The following is a 21,539-nucleotide window of genomic DNA, read 5'->3' as shown; positions in this document are numbered from 1 at the left end:
TCTAGCCAGCCTTTGGCCTTGTCATTTCCATCTAAGAGCTGCTAAGACAGCAATGTCTTCTGAAGCGTATTTTAGACTCCCTGTCATTTCTGCCTCTGCAGTTCATCACTTGGAGCCCATCACTCCCATTTTTGCCTTTCCCATTCTGAGAGACTTTTCAGAATGGAGGTGAAGTGCTGGATTTGATGGGCCAAATCTGTTTTCCTACAGACAGCTTGTCATGGTAGGATACACAGTGTCGTGACTGCCATCCATTTCTGTGGAGGATTAGAGAAACCCAAACGTTTCTTTGAGTGCTCAGTCCTCAGACCCTTCTATGCACTTTGTTTACCCAACTTAATAATACAACAGAATTCTCAACATCCTGGGCTGCAATTATGGCAACGGCACTTTTAATTAAGAAGAGAGTTCACTACTGCATCAGTAGGAAAAAAAAGGACTTGTTTTTTAATTTCTTATGTGGTATGGGATATTGACCCATGAATTTAGGCCAAAAATTTTCATTTTTTTGCAAGTAGAACTCTTATTATTTCATTTACCCTTTATGATTCTACAAATGGAAATATCATAAAGATAATATTCAAAACAAAGATGTTACAAAAAAGCATGAAGCAAGTATAGATTTTTTAAATGCTCTTAGAGTCAGAAAATTTCAGAGTAGAAAATTTCCATTTGAATGACTCGTTATAAAATACAGGACTGTATGTTCCCATGGCTCAACAACCTTAGTAAATATATCATTAATGTTCCACAAAGAGACAATGGATAGTTTGGTGTTGGAGTTTTTATTTTCACCAGCTTAACACATTAGTGATACAACTGCCATTATTTTTCCATAAATGTTGTTGTAGTTCTTGCCAGAGTGTGTTGTGTGACCAGAGATGCAAAGAGAAATGATTCACATGATTGTTCGTGATTCGCATTAAGACTGGCTTTCTATAGTCTGTCAAAATCCAGGCCATGTTACGGAAGGCTAAAAACCATTAATATAATAAATATTCCATAATAGGCAACTCAGACTACTTTCCATTAATCTATGTGCTATAATAATTTCATAATTTCCTGCCTTGTTAATATAACAGAAACATATCTGTGGGAGAAAAAGCAAAAGATTTTCAGTCTCAGAACATTCTTTTTTTTCAGAACGAGGCATTAGTCTTTTATTGGATCACAGGAGCATGAATATATGGAACTGTACTATGTGCTAACGAGTGAATATGCCTATCTACAAGTGCTATGATTGCAGACTATTGATCTGTTGGTCTAAATATTCATCTTCAGGGATTGGTCCTCATCTACATTAGTGATCTCAACATATCATTGTGCCTCCAGTTGAAATAGTTCATGAGGCTGATGCCTGACATTGCCAGTGAGTTGTTCAAGTATATATTCAGACACGGATTTACATGCTCTAGGAAAATAACACATGATAAAACCAGAAATCCTACTCTCCAACAGTAGTGGCAGGGTTGTGAGTGTTTTAGTAAGTCTTGTTGGCCATGATTGGACTCACCTGGAACCTCCACCCACACACATGGCCCAGCAGCTCTATTTAAGCTCAGCCTGGGGGCCCTTAAGTTTTGTTTGAGCTGTGTTAGAGCAATGTTAGTGTACAGCTTGGCAATGCCTCTACCTGTTTGTAGAGCTCATTAGTCCAGATCTTATCCTGAAGATTCGTCTCCTGACTTCAGTCCTCTCTTGCTGCCACAGACCCACCTATGTAGGATCCTTGTCCTGACACATGGATTGAATTATTGACCTTGAATCTGTCTCATCACTATAGCATGGCCTGGACTCTTGCTTGAACCTGCTATATCCACCTTGTTCAGGTACTCTGGGAATGGGCTGCGGCTGGAGATGTCCCCCTGTCCTGTTGGCCATGTTATGTCTCTGTGTTCATCCCTGAAGGAGTAGTAGGCTCTTCCTTCTCTTTGACAAGTAATCAAAAGCAGATATTAATGGAAGAGTGTAAGAGCAGTTGAGTGAGCATAGGCTGATGGGGAAGTGATATTTCTTTAATATATTCCTTTAAACTCTGACTATTTGCAGCTCAATGAACCAGGGTTGATTCCTTTATATTTAGTAACTGTTTATGCATTTCCCTTATCTGACTTTGTCAAGTTTTCTCTTGAAGCCATGTAAACCTTTAGCATTCACTGTGTCCTGTAGCAAGGAGCTCAATGATGTAATACGTGAGTGGACAGCAACATCATCTTTGTTTTAAATGTTATATCTGCTAGCTTTGTACGACACCCATAACTTCTTGAAATGATGTAACATGGACAATCAATTTTTGTTTCCCTACTGTGTGTCACTTGACACTGTAGACTTTCACTGTAATTCTTACTCATCTCTTTTGGGGCCAAAGAGTTGTAGTTTATCTGGTTATTCCATATATACACACAGAAACTGATGTAGGCACAAGCATATGCACTCATGCTCCTCCATTTATTAGCACTGAGCTTACTTAGGAGATGAGAAATGCCTGAGAACTTGTGATTCTATGGCTTTAGTTATTTGGTATTTCCAAAATAATATATTGATTTGTATAGGTTCGAACTCTTCCAAACTCTGTTATGCAGATTAGACTGAAAAAAGTTCAACAGCATAACCTATTTACAGATATCTTGGCAGTCCCACAGAGCAGCATTCAGGGAAGCACCTGTTTCTCTCCAGTCAATGGGGCTGCTTTGTTATGGGACACATTGTTCCTATGTAAGGGAAAATAATTTAGAGGAGAAATAGTACTAAGTTTTTAAATATTAACAATTGATCTGTAAAATTAAGAGTAAGTATTTTTGCTAGTAATTGGTTTCTGTTTCTTGCAATGTCTTCTAAATGAAGAACATACTGGTTATGTAATTAAAACTACAAAGGGTATAGACTGTATCTGACAAATCAAGCTCAAGTACAGTTATTCCATTGTGTTCCTTTGTGTATCAAGGTCAGTTTTTGGAGAGGGCAGCACAGCCTGACTCTCAAGTTGTATACTGAATTGGTTGGAAAAGTTATTGTCTTGGGAGCTGCTGTGTGCTTTGCTCTTTCTGGAGTTTGTCCTTAAAGGATTAGGGATGGCAGCATAGCCTGGGCAGCCTGAACTGTTTGCCCTGAACACACCTGTTGAGGAGGAGGTGATGGGAGATGGGTCAGCAAACACCTGTTTGTTGCTGTTGGGACAAACAACACTTTTCCTGATGGCACAGAACATGGAGATCAGTGCAGAGCTCTGTGGGCCTGTGCAGCTTGTGTGTCATAGTAAATAGTCACTAAGATTCCCATTCCAATTGAAAAGAAAGGAAAAAAAGAGCCTCTCTGACTCAGAAAAGAACTTACTGGCAGCTGTAAACTTGGTTTCATGACTGAGCAGTGTTGCAGCAGCTCAACAGATCTCACAGCTTGAAGCTGCTGAAACACCCTTTTTTTCCCAGTTACCTCATAACAGTGTAAGTTAAAATGTCTCCACTCCCTGTCAGCGATGACCCATGGCTCCTAAAAGGAGTGGGACCTCTCACCCTGCTCCGCTGTTGACTATGTCTGCTGTCACCAAGCTCAGAATTTTGGTCTGTCTTCTCTAATGAGACACTTCAGAGAAGGGGAAGAACACACAGTAACTGCGAGCATGAAATAGCTTTGTGATGTGAAAATAACTGCCGCTTGACCCAGTGAGCGTAGCTGTAGGTATTCTGTGGAAAATCTTGTGGATCTATTATATTGCTTACTTCTGTATTAGCTGGCCTACATCTGTTAGCCAAATTAAAACTGTGTGTGTTGCCTCACTACAACCACTGGTAGTACATTGGAGGTAAGAGGCATATTATGGTGCTGAAAGTGAACTCCTGTTTCTTCTTAATCAATAAGGAAAAAATAATGAGGAAAAAATACTATAAACAAAATAGCATCCATGGCAACATAGCCCTTCACTCTGAACTTCTCAAAATAGGAATAACTAATTTAATCTCTTTCTTCAGTTTTTATATTTTAAAAGCTTACACAGGCAGATATGGGCATGTTCTGGCAATTAATAATCAGCTGAGTCAGAGGTCTTCAAGGGAGCTTATAATGAAGTACCAGAAAGCATCTTCCTCTTTTACATTTAAGTTTGTACATCCAGAATGCAGTCTGCATTGCTCAGCATGGCAGCTTTGCCTTTTTGGGCTTTATCAAGCAGATCCACGCAATTGTTTCAAAGGAGATGCTTTTTGTGTTGCCTTTGACAGTTAAAAATGAGGTACCTGAGTTTTCACTTGATGGAATACCTGAGTATATTAGTCACTGAAGTCTGATCTGGTGACACCTCTCCCCAGGGAGCATGCTGCCAGTCTGTTTATGTGGTCCCTACAACTATATCAGCTCAATACATTTGTCCTATTTCAGAGTAACAAATAAGCAGAAAGATCAACCAGTTTATGTTGAGAATAGGAAGTGAATGACATACTGATGGGTCATAGCCTGGTTCCCCAAACTACATCCTCCTCCTCCAGCTCTTGGCTGGGCTCCTTGGCTGCAAATCAGACAGACACACATCAGGTGACATTTTCTAGCGAAGGCTCCACTTCTGTGGCATTATATCAGGAAAATAAGGTTAATGACCCTTCCAAGTGAAGGACTTGCTCCAAGAGACCTGTGTTAAGGATCCATGATGTGAATTCACACGTAGTAATATTGTAAGCATCTACAGACTAATTTGAAGCACATATGATTTCCAGGGTTAAAGGTCTACATCCTTGGGTAACCGAGGGTTCTGGTAACAGGGAGATTAAATCTGGGCTCAGGACTTCAATTTGGCTCTGCACGTCACTGATCTGAATAAGGTAAAAGACAGTATGAGCAAGGTCATCACTTGGCCAAATAAGCTTACACAGTTCCTTACAGACTTTATCATCCAGGCCTCCTTATCTTGCTTCATCTGCTCCATTCCAGTGATATTTTTAGCATGAATTCAGTTTTTTCCAGTCTGGCTGCCTGACCCTTTGGTCTCCTAACAATGCAGCTGCAATGGAAGTGGTGCAGTAGCAAAGGCTGCCAGTGAAGTGGGATTTTTTCCAGATCCCAGAATAACCCCCAAATTTGACCAATCCTGTCCCCTTGGAGCTGTTTTATAATCAGCCAAGCTGGGAGGTTTTTTCTGCAAGGTTCTGTTAACCTACAAATGGCTGCAGCTCAGCTTTGAAGTTAACACTTCATTAAGATTAATTGGGAAAGTTCACACCTCTGCTGCTAGCTGCAAGACAGAAGTGGGCTGATTTACATGCTGATGCCTGGCTTTGTAGCCATAAAAGCGAAGGCAGTGACTGGCTCAAAGAACAGTCCAAGAGCTGAAAAATGACCCTGGTTGCACAACCTCAACCCTTCCTGCTCCTGAACCTAATGAAGTGAATGGATGCTGGTGGCAACAGCCCTGAACTTGCAGTAGAGTTTCAGGTGCTGATCTTTGGGCATGAAATAACAGGGATGTATGATCAAACCTTACGTTACAAAGAACTAAATTTTTCCATTTAGCTACTGCTGCCTGGTATGAGCTGGAGATTATTCACTGCAAGGAGGAGAAGGGAAACAGGGCTGGCTCCTGCTGACACACAGACTGTGTCCACAGGAGATAGCTCCAGGAGGATGCAGTGGAAGAGAGGAGAGCTGCCTAATTCTGTCTCTTCCCGTTGTGTCAGGTCACATGATGCGAAGGAAGAACCCCGCAACACCTCAGGTCCATCAGGATAGATGATGCCCTTTGATGCCCTTTAGACTTGACTGTATTAGGCTTGCAGTAGGACTTGATGGTCTTAAAGGTCTTTTCCAGCCTTAATGATTCTATGATTATTCTTGGTGCCTTTGAAACTGTGGTGCTTGCAACAAGCAGAAATCAAAGTTGGAAACAAATTGAGTATGGCTTAAATCTCTCATTATGGAGTTTTATCTGTCAATTGTGCGTTTGTGGGGTTTTGTGTGGTGGTTTTTTTTTTTTTGTAGGGTGACAAAAAGGGAAAACACTGTATTAGCATTCTTCTAGAAAAGGAACACAAACCAAATCAATGCCCTTGTGTCATCCTTGTGAAAGAATATGGGCTGAAATGTGTAGAGGCTCTTCTGCCCCACTTGGCGCTGCTGTTGCCAGCTGCCCCTTGCCAGAGTCGTGCTGCATAGTTTGGTGTGATGTCTCAGTGCAAATTCCTGATGGCTTTGGTTAATGTGCCAGACCCTGGGCTGTACAGTGCAGGCCGGGAAGCTGCCAGCTCTGCCTTCACCAGTGAGGTAGTGCAAGTCCTTCTGGTTTCCTCAGCAATGTCATCTTTCTCCTTGTGATGATTCTCTTGGATCCATAATTATTGATGGTCATCTGAGGTCATTTCTCAAGAATATCTAGATGACAGAGCTGGGATGATCACAGGTAAAAGAAAGCCTCAAACAAATGGACACTTCACCTATACGTTACCTTATAAGCAGCAAGTTGTAAACCTCTGGGATACACCGGATCAACTATGAGATCATAAGCAATTGTCCTAAGCAGGACAGACTACTGTGACCACTGATGTCTTAAAATCAGTTTTTCTGACAGCCCTCCAGTAGAACAGCACAGTGTCAATGATTTTTTTTGTACCAGCACTTCAGGAAAGCTGTGTGATTAAGCCCTTCTCCCTTACCAAAGGATGAAGAAGCAGTATATCAAAGCTGTGGTAGTGTTATGTATGGCATAGTAAATAAGTCAGATTTTGGAGTGTGTCAGAGATCATATTCAGAACTGTTCTGGCCAATAATCAATTTCATTCTCAAGAGCAGGTGAGTTGCAAAGCCCCGTACAACAAGTCATATAAACCACAGCTGAAGTGGTTTAAGTGAACTCTCCACTCTAGCAGTGATTACCTTCCATATTAATGACAGTGTGGTGCTTTCCATAATATCTGCTCAGCATTTTGAAAGGGTTATGATTAGCTGTGATATGACAAAATAAACAATGGTGTGTAGTGTTTGCAGAATGGCTTTCATACTTACTGCTTTCTGCAAGATAATCTTGTGGCCTGAAGCTAGGAGAAACATCCCTTGTAGCACAGTCAGCTTCTTTGATACATCTTTATCTTACTTTTTACTGTGTTTATTGCTGGCAAAAAACAAGAGTAAATGTATAGATAAACTTCAGGGTCTTATCATCTTGGCTAGAGGGGTAATCCTGGCTCCACTCATGTAAACAGCTAAATTCCTTCTGACTCCATTTGGACAAGGGTTTCATCTCTTTGAGTACTTTTTTCCCCTCTGTTTGTAGTCCTTGAAGTAATTAGAGACTGCTGTCTACCACCTGCATTCCACTGGGTGCAGGGATTTCAGCTGAAGGCTCATCAGTGAGCACAAGGAGAAATATTCTAAACTTTTAGATCTTTAGGCCCTTGTGGGGCAGGGAATGTGTGGGGATCCATGAACCAGGGCCTGAAAACCCATCAGGTACCATAGGGAGCAGCTGGGGGAAAGTGGCAATTGCTAATATCTAATGTTAGAGAGACAACAATGAGCATTACATCTTGGAGTTTTAGTATCTTAATGTTGTTTCTATGGTACCTGTACCTGGAATCTTCAGAAAAGTAAAATAAAATAATAACAACCAGGGAGTCACTGTCCTATTTTTATATGTAAGCATTCTGTTAATGTGGCTACTGAGGGTGCTTCTAGTTCTGTGAAATTACCTTTGTCTATGGCTCATATAGGTGGAAATATGACTTGTACATTTATAATGTGTGGGGTTTTTTAAATACATATTCTACTTTAGAGGACAAATATTTGTACAGATAAAGGTTAAGATACTGGCTGTCCTAGAACACTAAATCTTCTGTTCAGGTCAGATGTAGCACAGACATTTACAGCACAAACCACCCCAGCACTGACCTTAATTGCCAGTGCTCCCAACCGTGACCCAATTCAATGTAATTTGGGCTAATATAAGTCTGTATAAGTTGTCCATAGGAGTCTGGGCTCTCTTGGTGTAGCAGAAGGTCCTGGTCAACCCATGGCTCCATGGGAGCTTTAAATTCCTTTTCTTGCTTTACTGGCATCTTCTATCCAGAGTTACATTTTGAACAGCTTTCAGCAGTGAAACCACTCACATAGATGGATATGTCAAAAGGTCCTCTTATAGAAGAAATGTTTTGCTACGCAAGCATGGTAAGACTGGCTTGTTAGAAGTTGTGACCTTCATGAGTACTTCCTCTCTTTAAATGAATATGGATGTTAGCAGTAGAAATAATTATTGTCACCAACTTTCAGATCGTGTTTTGGTATAACACCTTTAAATTAGAAGAGCTGGAGACCATGTAGTTTTATCTGTATCTCTATTGCTTGAAAATTGAATTACAGCTAATTTTAGAAATTAGTTAGCCAACCGCTTGCTGCAGGATATTGGTTAAGGATAAACAAAAAATAATGTCCTATATAAAATATCATTGGAAATGTGGGTTTAGCTACTCGAGTTTGAATAATTTCAGTCATAGCTACTTGTAGGTGAGCCTGTGGGATTCACTAGCCTAGGCTGAGCTAATCAAATGAGAAGATCTTTTCTGGCCTGAACCAGAAGACTTCCTGACTAAAGAAGTGTCCTGAGTTATACAGTCCATCGGAGAGACAGCACTTGCCCAAACATAATTCCCTTGGTAGCGTAATAGAAGAACATCTTGCTTTGGGGCTCCATGGTGAAAATGGTCTAATTGGCATGATGGGTTGTCCCAACAGGGTCTTTAATATAGTTTTCATATTTCCAAATATAAAAACCTGAAACAGCGGTGAAGGAGGCTAGTATTTCTCTTTTTGGCTCAATCAGCTATTCTGAAAAGGTATGTCTGTGAAGTGAGTCAGGAAAGTAGAGAAATTCCTGGTTGTAGCTCTTGGAAATTGTTGCAGAAGCAAAGCCAGGTTATTTTGATACAGGTTGTGTTATCATCATAAATGGTCTGGAAAAAACATGTTAAGATGTGGGTCTGATTTATTCTAGGACCTAGAGTTCAACTTCAAATCCAAATCGGGATTAAAAAGGACTAGAGTATTCAGCAGGAGATTTTTGGCTTCAAATGATGGAAACAGTGAGAGATCTAGCTGGCTTTGGTGACAGGCCAGGTTTTTAAATCACCTTGATTTCTGCACACCTCCTCTTACAGATAATTGAAGCCATATTGTGTTACATACATGCAGCATAAATTTATATCAGTAACATGTCTTTATCCTGAAAAAATATTTTTTTCCTAGTAAGTGAAACAAAGAAGCTCCCTTTTTTGTATCCCTGACATATTCCAGCTCCTGTCAAACAATCTGGGCCTAATCTGAATTCCAGTGATGAGGAATAAGCTGATATTTTGCTTACCTTGGTGAATGAAAGGTTAATTCCGCACATCTAAGTTTTATACTGCATGTTAGTTTGTTAAAGGCATTTTACCACACAGCTGGTGAGGGATTTTCAAAAATACAAGAGAGGCCTGTATGTTATTTGTTTTGACTTTTCCTTTCAACTCTTTTTTCATTAAGTTCCCAGATGACTGCACACTCTTGAATGCAGCAATCTGTTGAATCTAGTTTTAGCCTTTTCCTGTTTTGCTGTTTACTTTTCGTTCCATGCCAGTAGCTATTGAGGCAATACTGTGAGTCCATTATTTGTTTCAGGAATCTTGGAGTATGTGTTGGCTTTGCTCTACTTATGCATGCATGAGAGAGAGAGGGAATAAACATATGTGACCAATTAGTTAGCACACTTGAATTAATGAAGAGCAATCTATGGATCTTCTTTTTCTGAGAATTTGGAAATATTGAGAACATTGCCATGTAGCCTTCAAAAACTTCAAAAGCAGCTATAAGGTCACAGTCTAATACTCCCTTCTGTTCACTTATGTCTTTTCTAAAAATATTTCCCAACTTAATCTTCAGTGTATGGAACAGGAGGGCAGAGGGGGAAAGGCAGTGTTTATGACCAAAGTGCAAAGATGAGGAAGAAAATTATATCCACAAAAAAGCGAATCTTTTGATCTCCACTTCGTTTTCCTCATTACAAACTTAACAGTACCAGCAGTTATGCTTTAGCTAAACACTGAGTTTATGGACCCATGTCTCTGTCTCCAGATAAGGGAAGGTCAAGAGGAACTAAGCTAATGCTGTCTTTGCTTTTGCAGATTTTTCCTTGAATTGGGACACCCAAACAAGTCAGTGGAGTCTAAACACCACCAGTGATTTGGGTGTGTTTCTCCCCGTAGTAGGTCAAATATGATCAAATATGTCTGCTCTGGATAGACACAATCCTGAGAGGAAAGGGTCTCAGTAATATCACAGGTGAAGGGGCCTCTAGGATTGATGAAACTTGAAAGAAAAAATCCACAGTAAAAACAAGAACAGCAAAATTAACCCAGCTGGCAGAGTTTGGAAGGAAGGGTAAAATAGGTTTTTGTATGGTTTTTATTTTGTTAGGTGTTTTTGGTTCTTAAATTGTGAAAACCCACAGAAGTCAAAGCTGGAGATGAAAGGAGGAGGGAGGCTGAGGAGGATGTCTCTATAGGAAAGCTGTCCCTCAAACCACCCTCCAGAGCAGGGAGAAAAAACTCCTGTTTCCAGCAAAGTTTCCGCCTCTTGTTCCATAAAATAAAAACAAAGGAGAGTCTAATTTTTTTGCCCTATCTCTTTACTTTCATAACTAAGCTTACTGGCTCTTCCCCACTGAAGTAGTTCCTTGTCCAGTTGATAAACACATCCATCAGTTGATGACTCTTCAAAGTGATCCCACCCTCCTAATCACATTGCCACTGACCTGGCTTCACCGATTTGGTTTGTCTTCTGTAAATCTAAACAGAGGTATCAAGCTGAGCTTGCATGGTGTGTTCTGACAGCCTGCCAGTGCTCAAGGGATGCCTCGAAGGGTCCTTCCAAAACACTAACCCATCAAACTTCATCCCCCAGGTGGGATGACTGAAGTCCTCTGAAAACCTGTGTGTACCAGAAAGGAGTTCAGGTATGCAATGAGAAAGTAAAAGAAAGACCAGAGGTCCCAAAGAAAAAATAAAACTTCCTAGTCTGCAACTAGCACTGATATCATATGAGGAAAATAAGTGTCCTCTCTTCCTGTGCTTTCTTACAGAGTGCAGAAAAATAGCCAGATTATACCATCCCTGAAACTACTGGGGCATACAAACAAATAAGTTGGTATTGGACATTAATGGGAACTTGTATTGGGGCAATACCCAGGGGGAAATAGCTCAAACAGGTGTGTGTACTGCAGAAGTAAGGCATGTCCCATATCACTGTTGGTCATTTATAATTTAAAGTCAAAGTACACAACTAATTCTGGACTAGTTCCAAAAATAAAAGCAAAAATAAAAATAACAGTTCCTGATAAGTCAGTATGTGGGCTCTGACTGACATTGGCTTCAAACTTGCCTGGGTAACCAGCACTGAACTGAATCTGGAGTTCAGGCACAGACTGATAGTTTCAAACCGTCCTGTGTTTAAGCAACACTCTTCACCCTAGGGAAATTTCCCTTCCAAACACTTCCATCATTCCACATGGGCTTTCTTTCAAAGTTGTTGGCTGTTCTCAGCATTTTTTTCTTCATCTTCACTCTTTTGGAAGATTTTTGGGATGTTTAGAGAAGCTGCTGTATTCATTTTCTCAAATGTTTTGAGTTCTGAAAAGCTTTCACCTGCAGAGGATTTAGCCTGATGAGGCATTAATTCCAGCTTTATTTGCAGAAGAAAGAGAACTGTATACAAAGTGAAGGATGCTGGGCTTCTCCTCAGACTCTAACATGAGCAATCCTGAATGGAGATCTGTTAGGGTGTTCTGGATATTTGCATGTCAGCATGCAGAAAAAGCAAGCAAATGCAAATGAATGTTCCTGAAAACAGCAGTGGAAAGCAAATATTTTTTTTTTTTTACATACCCTAAAAAGACCTTGTTATTAGGATCATGATAGCAGGAGCCCAATACCAAGAGAGAGAAGCACTAAACTTCCAGAGTAGGTGATGACAACTGGCCAGCTCACAGCAGTGGAATTGGGACCTTTTCCTCCTTGGTCACAATCATACCCCAGGGCAGTTGGCTGTGGCACCGCACTGTCACCACTTGGTGCTCCCATCAACTTACCATGTGTAGTGTGGTTCACAAATACATAATAAGAGAGCAACCATAGAGTAGCTGCACTACTGACTGTCTTTAAACTGCGAGTTATAATCAGACTAACCAGTCTGGGACAGTCTGGGGGCAAGTGGAGAAAGGACATATGGAGAATTTGCTGAAAAGCAGGACAAAGATGTTGAGAAGAGTAGAAGACTACCAGGCAGCAGAGGAACTAGAAGAGTTCTCCTCAGGCAAGGGGCAAATAATGGACAGAGGCAGCAAAGACAGAAGTCAACAGAATACACAGCTTTTGCTGTCTAGAGGGAGCCACTGTGCCTACAGCAAGCTAGACCTTCATGACCAGATTCTTCTTGCTTAGACTCCACTGAGATCCCTAGCTCAGTGTTTTAATGTAGCTTCATCTCAGCACCCAGAAGGATTTAAGCTTTAGAAAGCTCCTCTAGGTGGAATTTAGGCTGCATATATCTAGCTGCAGGAAGCCTTGCTGGACCACAGAGTGTGTGGTTTGTACACACATGTGAATGCATGCATGTGCTCCTCAGGGAAGCAAAAAAAAGGAACTGAAGCAGCAGACACATGGCTGAGGGTGTGGGTGAGCTTGGCCATATAACCCCAATATTGCTGGATTATCAGAAAGTTTGGAGTTCTATTCTGCAGCAGCTGGGCAACATCCCAATAGAAAATGCTGCAGGCAAGGTTTGTGCTTAGTAGTCAATTATCCATGGGAGCAGGTAGGGGGTTAGCGACCAGGTAGGGTTTCACACCTGTCAATAGGGCAAACGCTATAGCTGCTCAGAAATACTTAGCAAGAGAGAGGAAATAACACAACTTTTTCTGTTCTAAACCACAAGTCCCTGCATTAGAACTGATGGAGAGTTGTCTCCCTTCGGTATGGGATGTGTGTCCGGATGAGATGCAGTTCAAAGTCATGTTGCTGCATCTGCTTAACACATCGCTGTCCTCCCCTTCCATCCGTGCCTGTCTCTGGGCTGCAGCTCACCATATATTCATTACATTTATATACATAATGTATTTTTTTTCTAGGAATGCTGCTTTTCAGCCAGATCAATTTCCTGACCTGATTCCCAGCATTGATACAAAACCCAAGAGGACCAGCACGACCAAGAAGGCAGAGCACAGAGGTACTAACCAGGAGTGAGGGGCAGCAATAGCTGAGGTTTGAGTTGCTGCCAAAGACTTTGCATCATGAACCTACAGCTGGAGCTGTGTTCTAAGGAACAAAGCTCAGCCTAACCACATTTGTATCCTGAACAATGCAGAAATACCACAGGTTTAGCTGGTTTTTACCTCTGCCTTTGAATTAAAGGGTATGAATTCAGGTTTACATCTTTCACCCAGAGAAACCTTATTAAGCAGCTTTTTTTCCACCAATGTAATCAGGAGATGGCAATAGATCACTTTGATTTCAAACCCCATTCCTCTCCTCTTCCTGGACTGTCAAGGCTCTTCCACGTGCTGTGTGTTCTGGGCATCTATGGTTTCTTGTTTTTAGCTATAGGTGACAGCAACACAGCTGCTTTGAAGAAATCCCACTGTATAATGTCTGTTAGTCTCTGAAAACAATTGGGTGTTAATAATCTTACCTTAAAGTTTGCCTGCCTAAAATTTCTTCTGCTCTCACTTTCTTAGCTTTCACTCTCTTTACCTGTGTCCCAAGTGAAAACAACATCTGATTATTTGATTTATCACCAAAAAAGTACTTGTTTTTCCCTTCTTTAGCATTGTTTTTTGGCTCCTTAAAATGTACCATTTGTATCAGCTCACTTTAAGTGTTTTCTCCATATCCTGATTAACATAGATAAGTTTTTGTAAGTTTTGGATGCATAAGATACAGACTACAAGTGTTTCTGCTTTTAAATTCAGTGAAATACATTTAAAATACTCAGGTGCCATTTTTTTATTACTAAAATGGAGTCAGGAAGTCAATCAATGAACGGAACTCTGCAGTTTTCAGGATCAAGTTCAAGCTTGTATAAAGAGATGGGTTACTAAGACTTGAAAATAAAAAGTTATCTGAAGTTCAGATCTTTCCCCAACAAGAATAACTGTAGCTCTCTCTCTTTCAAAGCATATAATTCTAAAAGAAATGTAAAGTAAAATAGGGGCACATCTTAAGCATTTGTTGAAATTAGCATTCTGTTCTCCACTGGATTTTCTTTGTGCCAGACAGAGCTATGCTTTTTTTCAAATAACTTCATCTTGGACCCAAATCCTGCAAGTGCTTACTTGATTACTCTGAATACTTCAGAATAATTTCATAACTGTTTCATATAATGAACAGTCAAGTCTATTTTGAGTAAGTTAATCTTGGCGTAAAGCTAAATATAAATACACACCTCCAACACTCTGAAGGACTGATGAGCTTTTGGATTAATCTCTAGGATTTTAGGGCCAGTAAGAGGACGTGATTAACATCAATTGACTATTGCTTCCAAGTGTATGCTTTCATGAGGAATTTATGTGAATCCCATTGCGGAAAAGCTGGAATCCCTATTTTATAGTTACAGAAGAATCTAAACACCAAAGGGCTAAGGGAGTGGTGTGATGACACAATAAATTTATCTTTTGGATAAGGACAGGATTAAAAAGTGCTGCCATGTAAGACCATGTATTTATGTGGTTTAAACTCTCTCTGCCAGTTGGAGTTATTTAAACAATTCTGACGGATTAACCTTGAACAGCCAGGCTTTATGCCAGATCAGGCACTGTCCATCACTTCCATCCCAACTATCCATTGAACCCCAGAGTAGATGCAGGGTAAGCACAAAGGTGTCACATTGACATGAGCTGTACCGTGCACTCAGACCAATTCAACAGACATGGCTGCTCGAGGATAAATATGGTGAGAAGAAATCTGGAAGTCCACAGATTCAGTATTACCGTTCATGTAACCATGGCTTTACAGCCTTGACTTGAGATGTGGTCTGTGGAAGTGGAGACCATGTCTCTTGGGGTATTTTTGCTCTTTCCCATCCTCATTCAGCACCAAGCAGAGCTGGGAGAAACCAGAGAAGTTATAAACACGATGGACCACAGGCTGTGAGACCCCAGGATGTTTGTGAATTTGGCGCAGTAAAAAAGGCTCAGTACATATACAAGAGCCTCGTCAATTCTTCCAAAATGTCTATTATATTTAGTTAATCTTTATTGTACATGGTGTAAGATTTATATTATAACAGGAAAACCTGGCATTTTCATGGCATCTTTCCTCTGTAACAACTTTCTTTTGGAGATGACACAGCACATTCATAAATATCCATCAATTAAGATGCACACAATCATTGTGTGGGTAATGAAAGTTATTCCATTTGCTTTCCTGTCGCTTCAAGATTTGTTTAAATCACATGAATCTTCAAGGCTTTAAAAAAAGATAAAATTAAAAAAACAAAACAACAACAAAACTCCAAACAAACAAGCAAAAATAACAGCAAAAGCCACACAGCAGCAGAAACCTGTGAAGGATGCACCTGCCTTCTTATTTTAACGTGCTACAATCATTCCTCCAGCTCTGTATCAGCTCTGCAGTCTGCCTTAAATCAGACAGAAGTTCATCTTTGACCGACCAGCCATGGAATGACTCAGGAGCTGTGTGGAGACCATTCCACATCACTGCACATCACAGCTCTGGTCTGCCATGGTGCACACAATAGGGCAGGTGGAGAGAGAGCTCCCAGCCTATAGTGCCTTGGTTGGAGTGGTTGCTCCTCCCTCTGTCAAAAACAATTCCACGTTTTGCTGATCTTTCGGGCATGGTGCTAGATCTTCACTTTGTTAAAAGAAGTGTTAAAAATGGGTAGAATTTAGGTGTGATAGTGTGGGTGACAGAGCATGATGGAGAGGTTAAGCCTGGCTATTTATTGTAGATAAAAGAAGTAACTGAATCATAAAATAAGCATTATTTTTTAAATTATTCTAGCCTGAGGCACAGTTAGCTGAAGAGGTTTTTTTCCAAGGCCATACCAAAACATTTATATTCTAGACTCAAGTATTTATCAACATTAAATTGATAGATTATCTTGGGTATTACGTTTTAAGTCTGGAAAAATTAGTAACTTGGTAAATAAGTTTTAAAATGCGACTGCTTTTTGAAGTAACCTGTTAAGTATTCCCATGCAGTTTTGAGGAAGCTCTAGGAAAGGTCATTGATGGAGAGGAATCTGATGTGGAATTTTATTAAATTGTTCAATTTTTTTTTTTTTTTGAGATACATTGAAACTTGCTAATATTCTTTTTTAAAAGGCTCTCCCACCTGGCATAAAGAATCTTGTTTTATTTCAGATAAACAGAGCTTTTGAGGAGATCTGTCTCACTTCTTTGAAAATCACCATGTTTCCATGATGTTTTCAAAGAGGACTTGTACATGGGCACAACTGGGCATCTCCATTCAAGAGCAGCGAGCTGTTTGTGCATTTACTGTATGTCTTATTAAATTATTGGTATGTTTTTTTTGTTTTTAATCTTTGAAGAGACAAACTTCTGAGCTACCAGGGTAGCTTCCCAATCACAGACATGGAAACTCCTGAACTTTAACTAGCGGTGTTATCTAAGTAGAATTTTTTCTGTTTTTCCGGGGTGCTTTTTTAAATTACTCAGCAGAAAAATCAGTACGAATGACTGTTTAGAAAGCTTATATTTAATGCTTTGCTATTGCAGAGCAAACCTGCTGAGTCACTGGTGACAGTCTAATTCCAAAGCCGGCAATGTTTCTGATCGATTGCCCTGTATACAGAAATCTCCACATTGCATCTGTATGTAATTAACAGTAGATAAGGCTTTTCTATTTGAAGGATTTTTCTTCTTTTCATAGGCTTTACGTTGTGCCCTGACAGATTTAAAATGAATATGAATTTTTGACAAACCACTGTCTGTAGTATGCAGTATGAAGATTCCCAGTGTGCAGGGAAAACCTTTCATGATACCACTAGAGAAGTCAAAATAAAAAGCAGAAACTACTCAGGAATTCACTAGAAACCTTGGATGGAGCTAGGAATAAAAACCCCCATGTGTAGTGCTTCCATTTGGCAAGAAAAATAAATATTTACTTACTAAAGCTTTTATTTCTAAATTGTCAGGTGTGGCTGCCTTTTACAGGAAAGCGGGTGCATGACTGACAAGGAAAAAGAAAAAATAACTGGCAAAATAAATACTGTGAAGAGGAAGGAGATATGGCAGAGAGGAAAGTGCTGTGATTGAAAAGGGCAATGGATCAGCAGAAGTTTGCTGGTATGTGCAGAAACGACATCTGATTTTTTTTCTTTACAGTGAGAAGAAACTATCAAGCACATTTTAAGTCATTCCTGCTTGTGTTTTCTCCCCCACTTCTTCCTTTGTAGCCTTTTTTTTTTCTTAAAGAAAAGAAAGAAGATAGATTGCTAGTTGTAAAGAGTGCTGCAGGGGAAACACTGGGGATATAACCACCTAATTATGAATTTCCTGAATGTGCAACATGACCAGGAGCAACTGGACAGGATTAGTGCTGTGTGTTTCATCTCCAGCTGTTTCATGAATACCAATCTACAAAATCTTCCAAGAAGAACATTTTTTTTTTTTCTGTGGCCCTACTTTTGGCTTTAACAATGCAAGCAATACTGCTTTGTTTTCCTTAGAGCCTGAACTGAAACAAGAGCTTTCAACAAAACAAAAGCAAAGCAAACCTACCAAGTCAAAGAACTGCACGGTCTTAAGAAGATTTAGCTGAAATATTTGTAAAATATCAAAAGGAACATCCTTCTCATTGGCAAAAGAGGAACTAACACTGCAGAGATGTGCAATTGTGAGACAATAAATGAGAGTATTTTCTTCTGGTGCAGTGGTCAGAAGTTATTGTTCTGAATAAGCACAACTGGTGTGTAATCTTCATGGCAAGCTTCTCGAGCTGGTTAAGCGCCAGTGCTCTTTGGAAGCTCTTGGCAGATGGGAACTTATTTAAACTTATAAAACCAATGTAGATGAAAAGAATGTAAAAAATACCCTGTGTAAGTCCTCAGCTTGCAAGCAGAAAAACTCTGAAGACAATGGTGCTTCTCATGGAAGACAGAGCAACAGGAACATTGTCTTTCCATTATGCTTTTGTAAAGCTTAAGAAATAACTAATAGAATAATAACCCTGACAAATGTAAACTTTTGGTGTGTCAGAAATCACATCTTGAGAATAATGGAACTGGCATTTAGGGGGCCTCTTCTAGCTGCTGGTAAAGTTCCTGGGTCTTTTCTGTCTTTTGTAGTTGTGGAGTTTGACTGGGACTATTTATTGCTTTGTAAATAGTCTGAAAGATTCAAAGACCAAATTAAAGACTTTCCTATTAAATGTAATAAAAGGATGTCCAATAGGTAACTGGTTTTATCACAGATTGATGTGCAATCAGAAGGTATCATGCACCCCAATAACAAGGGTGGTGGCTAATTTTTATTTCAGAATCTTGCAGTGATTAGTCCCTTGATCTTATCCCAAGAATCAGATTTTCTGGGGCTTAATTTCTGCAGATGTTATTGAGCTTGAGAAATACTGACCTGTGTCCTAAAAAGGGAAAAATCTACTCATCAATACCATGAATATGAGCTCCTCACCAAACTCAGTCAGTTCATAAACGCAATAACATGAATATATGCTCAGTGAATAACTGGCATTCATTTCTTCTAAATAAGAGAGGTACAGATAGAAATCCTGGTTCGTGCTGATGTTTACATGCCCTAGTTTTTTAAAAAGAGTGTCCTGCAGAGTTATGGATTCCCCACAGTAAAAGTGACCATTATGAACTATGCACTATGCTTACCGAGATCATCTTGCTTGCACCGGTCTCCACAGGCACTATCTTGAAAATCAAACACTGAAAAAAGATTGAAGGAATTCACTATAGTTTAATTTGTACAATCTAATCTGCATTTAGATTTCATTTTTTTCAGATAGAAGAGTGACAGAAGATTACTGTGACCAGATAGTGCTGTATGATTTTTGAATATTGAATTGTTTAAACTGCACCAGCTTTAATGGTTTGTGATACATAAAAAGACAAGGGCCCCAAAAAGGGTTTATCAACAAGAAAGAAGTCATTGTATGGTCTCCTTTATTCTGTGGAAGGAGTAAGTTAGGTGATCACAAGGGGGAGGGAAGAGAGGTGCTACATCGTTTTGTTCTTTATGTTTTTGGAAGATCACCCAGTTGTTTGCCCTGTGCATCTTGCCCTTCCCCTGGCAATGAGGAATGCTCACCTGCTCTCAGCCTGCAGCAGAGCCACCTGAGGGGTTCCTTGCCCAGTCCCTTTTCCTCCGTCCAAGTTGCTGCTGGTTCTGAGAGTAAGAGTTTGAACCTGGAGCTCTTGCTATGGATAAATGCAACCTGTTAGACACTGAGTCCTAAGCCTCACAGCCACTCAGAGCTGTAATAGTGTGCATGGAGGGAAAACTCCGTGTGCTACAGGGTATTAAAAATGACTGAGGGCAGTATACCCCAGGTAAGAAAAAACAAAACTAATAAATCGATCTAAGCATTCTCTGTCTACTGCCAAACAGCACTGATGCAAAGATCTCAGCCTGCCCGCCCTCCAGAGTACAGAACATGCAGCTTGTGGGAACAGTAAAAGTTTAACTCAAATCCCATCAGAAACCTGAGGGAAAGCATCCTGTGAGAATACAGACCATTTCTGCAGCCTTTATGATGATGTCTGATCTCTGAGGTCTTATCCTGCTCGTAGGGACAGAGTTTGTACAGGGACCCTCAAGAATTTGTCACCAAATGGGATGGGATGGCTGACAGGGGTGATGGCAGAATCCAGAATTTAGAATTGGTTTGGATCCAGCCCCGATCAACAGTGCTTAAAGTGTTACTGTGTGATGGGTAAACAATCCCTGCCTGAAAGGAGTTTGGGGTTTCTGCCTGTTCCTGGTGCATCTGCAGCTTGGGAATGACTGTCCTGGGGACATGGGTCCAAGAGAAAGAACAAAGAAGGAGACAGCGTTGTCCTTTCATCCCACTTCTCTGTGACAGGTGTACGTGGGGAGTTGGAAGAGACACACTTTTGTGTTTCTGATGCCATTTGTTTACTGAATAAAAAAAAAAAGATCCCACCGTGATAAAAGAAAAACATGCCTGTTATTGAAAAAAAAACAAAACAAAACACAACAAAACCCATACTCATCAAAACGGAAAAGTGACGTTCATGGCTTTGGTCTGTATTTATTTGGATGACAGTTTAGGTCAGTCATTTTCTCCAGGGTAATTTGTTCATCCCTTCTGTGTCACCACTTAACCTAATCCTTTTCCTTTTTCAGGGGCAAAAGACATTTCCTCCTGGTCTGATTAATGCTCTTCCTAGATGAGCTGGCTCAGGGAGTAAACCATTAAAGAAACAGTTTTACCTGTTATTTATGTAGGAACTTTCTGAGGAAAAGCGATCCCTGCTTCACTCTCCCCTCCCTCTTCCTCCATGTGTGAACCGTGTCCAGTTCCCACCGAATCACTTAAAAGCTGCTGTTCACATCTGCTCCTCCCGTTCATCAGAGCAGAGAGGCTGAGCAGAAGGTGCTCCAAGGAGAAAGTGTGTGTTTACTCCAGGCCCAGGTCAGCTTCACAATGGTTTTTGTAAGCTGGGCCTCCAAACGGGAACCTGCTCAGACCCAGCCTTCTTCTGACTCATCTGATAGAAAAGCAACAAATCAGTCCTGGTTTCATTTCCTTCCTCTCCTCCATTTCTTTCCATTTTGCTTTCTGCAGGTTTGAATTTTGTTTACTCTTCAATTTAAATTTTATCTTTTTTTTTTTTTTTTGGTCTTTTTCCAACTCCTGTCAGTGATTTTTTTTCCTTTCTAAAGAAACACCTTCACTCCCTCTCTCTGCCCCTTTCCTCTGTCTTTTCCTTCACAAAACAGTCTACAGGACTGAGTAAAGGCTTTACCACCCTAGTGAATAATTAATCTCATCTGACTCTGTAACTCAATCCAGGATCATCAAAAAGTCTGCGTGTTTTGGGTCATTAATAAAACAAAACATTCTTCTACTTTTAGATTTTACTCCTTACAAAAGTTTTTGCAATTAATGTTGAACAATACTTAGTGCTGGCTGATTTTTACATTGAAAAATCTTTCACATGGGAAAATGCTAATTTGTTATTTTCATAGGAATTATCTATTTCAAATAACTTTTTTTATTTCCTGTGTTTTTGACACTTAAAAAAATAAAAAATCCCAGCCTATTTGGGCATGACGTTTTTGTTTTACAGAACTTTTCTGCCAAACCAAGTTTTCTGTAATGTGATTTTCAACAAGAAGTAGAACATCAAGGATTCCTATAGGAAAAAAATGTTTCTGCTGATATTTTAATGGAAGCTGATGAAAATACACCTGGGCTGCCTAAGACTCCATGGGGTTTTCTAATTTCTGCAAGAAAACCTTACTCTGGTGGATAAAGTAGATCAACCTCTGATAAAAGCTGTAGGGA

General features: G+C 40.1%; 2 long non-coding RNA genes across 2 annotated transcripts; one reads left to right on the top strand and one right to left on the bottom strand.

Annotated features, from left to right (window-relative positions):
• Positions 1-889: 889 nt before the first annotated feature.
• LOC110365922 (uncharacterized) lies at positions 890-17,911 on the top strand. The gene is made up of 4 exons (XR_002425856.2): positions 890-1,829; positions 13,130-13,227; positions 17,179-17,329; positions 17,440-17,911. It is a non-coding gene; the product is annotated as an uncharacterized LOC110365922 (long non-coding RNA).
• Positions 15,255-21,019, bottom strand: LOC110365923 (uncharacterized). The gene is made up of 4 exons (XR_002425857.2): positions 20,462-21,019; positions 19,316-19,425; positions 18,880-18,933; positions 15,255-15,464 (listed from the first exon to the last, which is right to left on the bottom strand). It is a non-coding gene; the product is annotated as an uncharacterized LOC110365923 (long non-coding RNA).
• Positions 21,020-21,539: the final 520 nt, after the last annotated feature.

Source organism: Columba livia, chromosome 9 (genome assembly GCF_036013475.1).
Source record: "Columba livia isolate bColLiv1 breed racing homer chromosome 9, bColLiv1.pat.W.v2, whole genome shotgun sequence".
Classification (NCBI taxonomy): Eukaryota; Metazoa; Chordata; class Aves; order Columbiformes; family Columbidae; genus Columba; species Columba livia.
The sequence above is the reverse complement of the archived record's forward strand: the minus strand, read 5'-3'. Positions and strand labels throughout refer to the sequence as shown.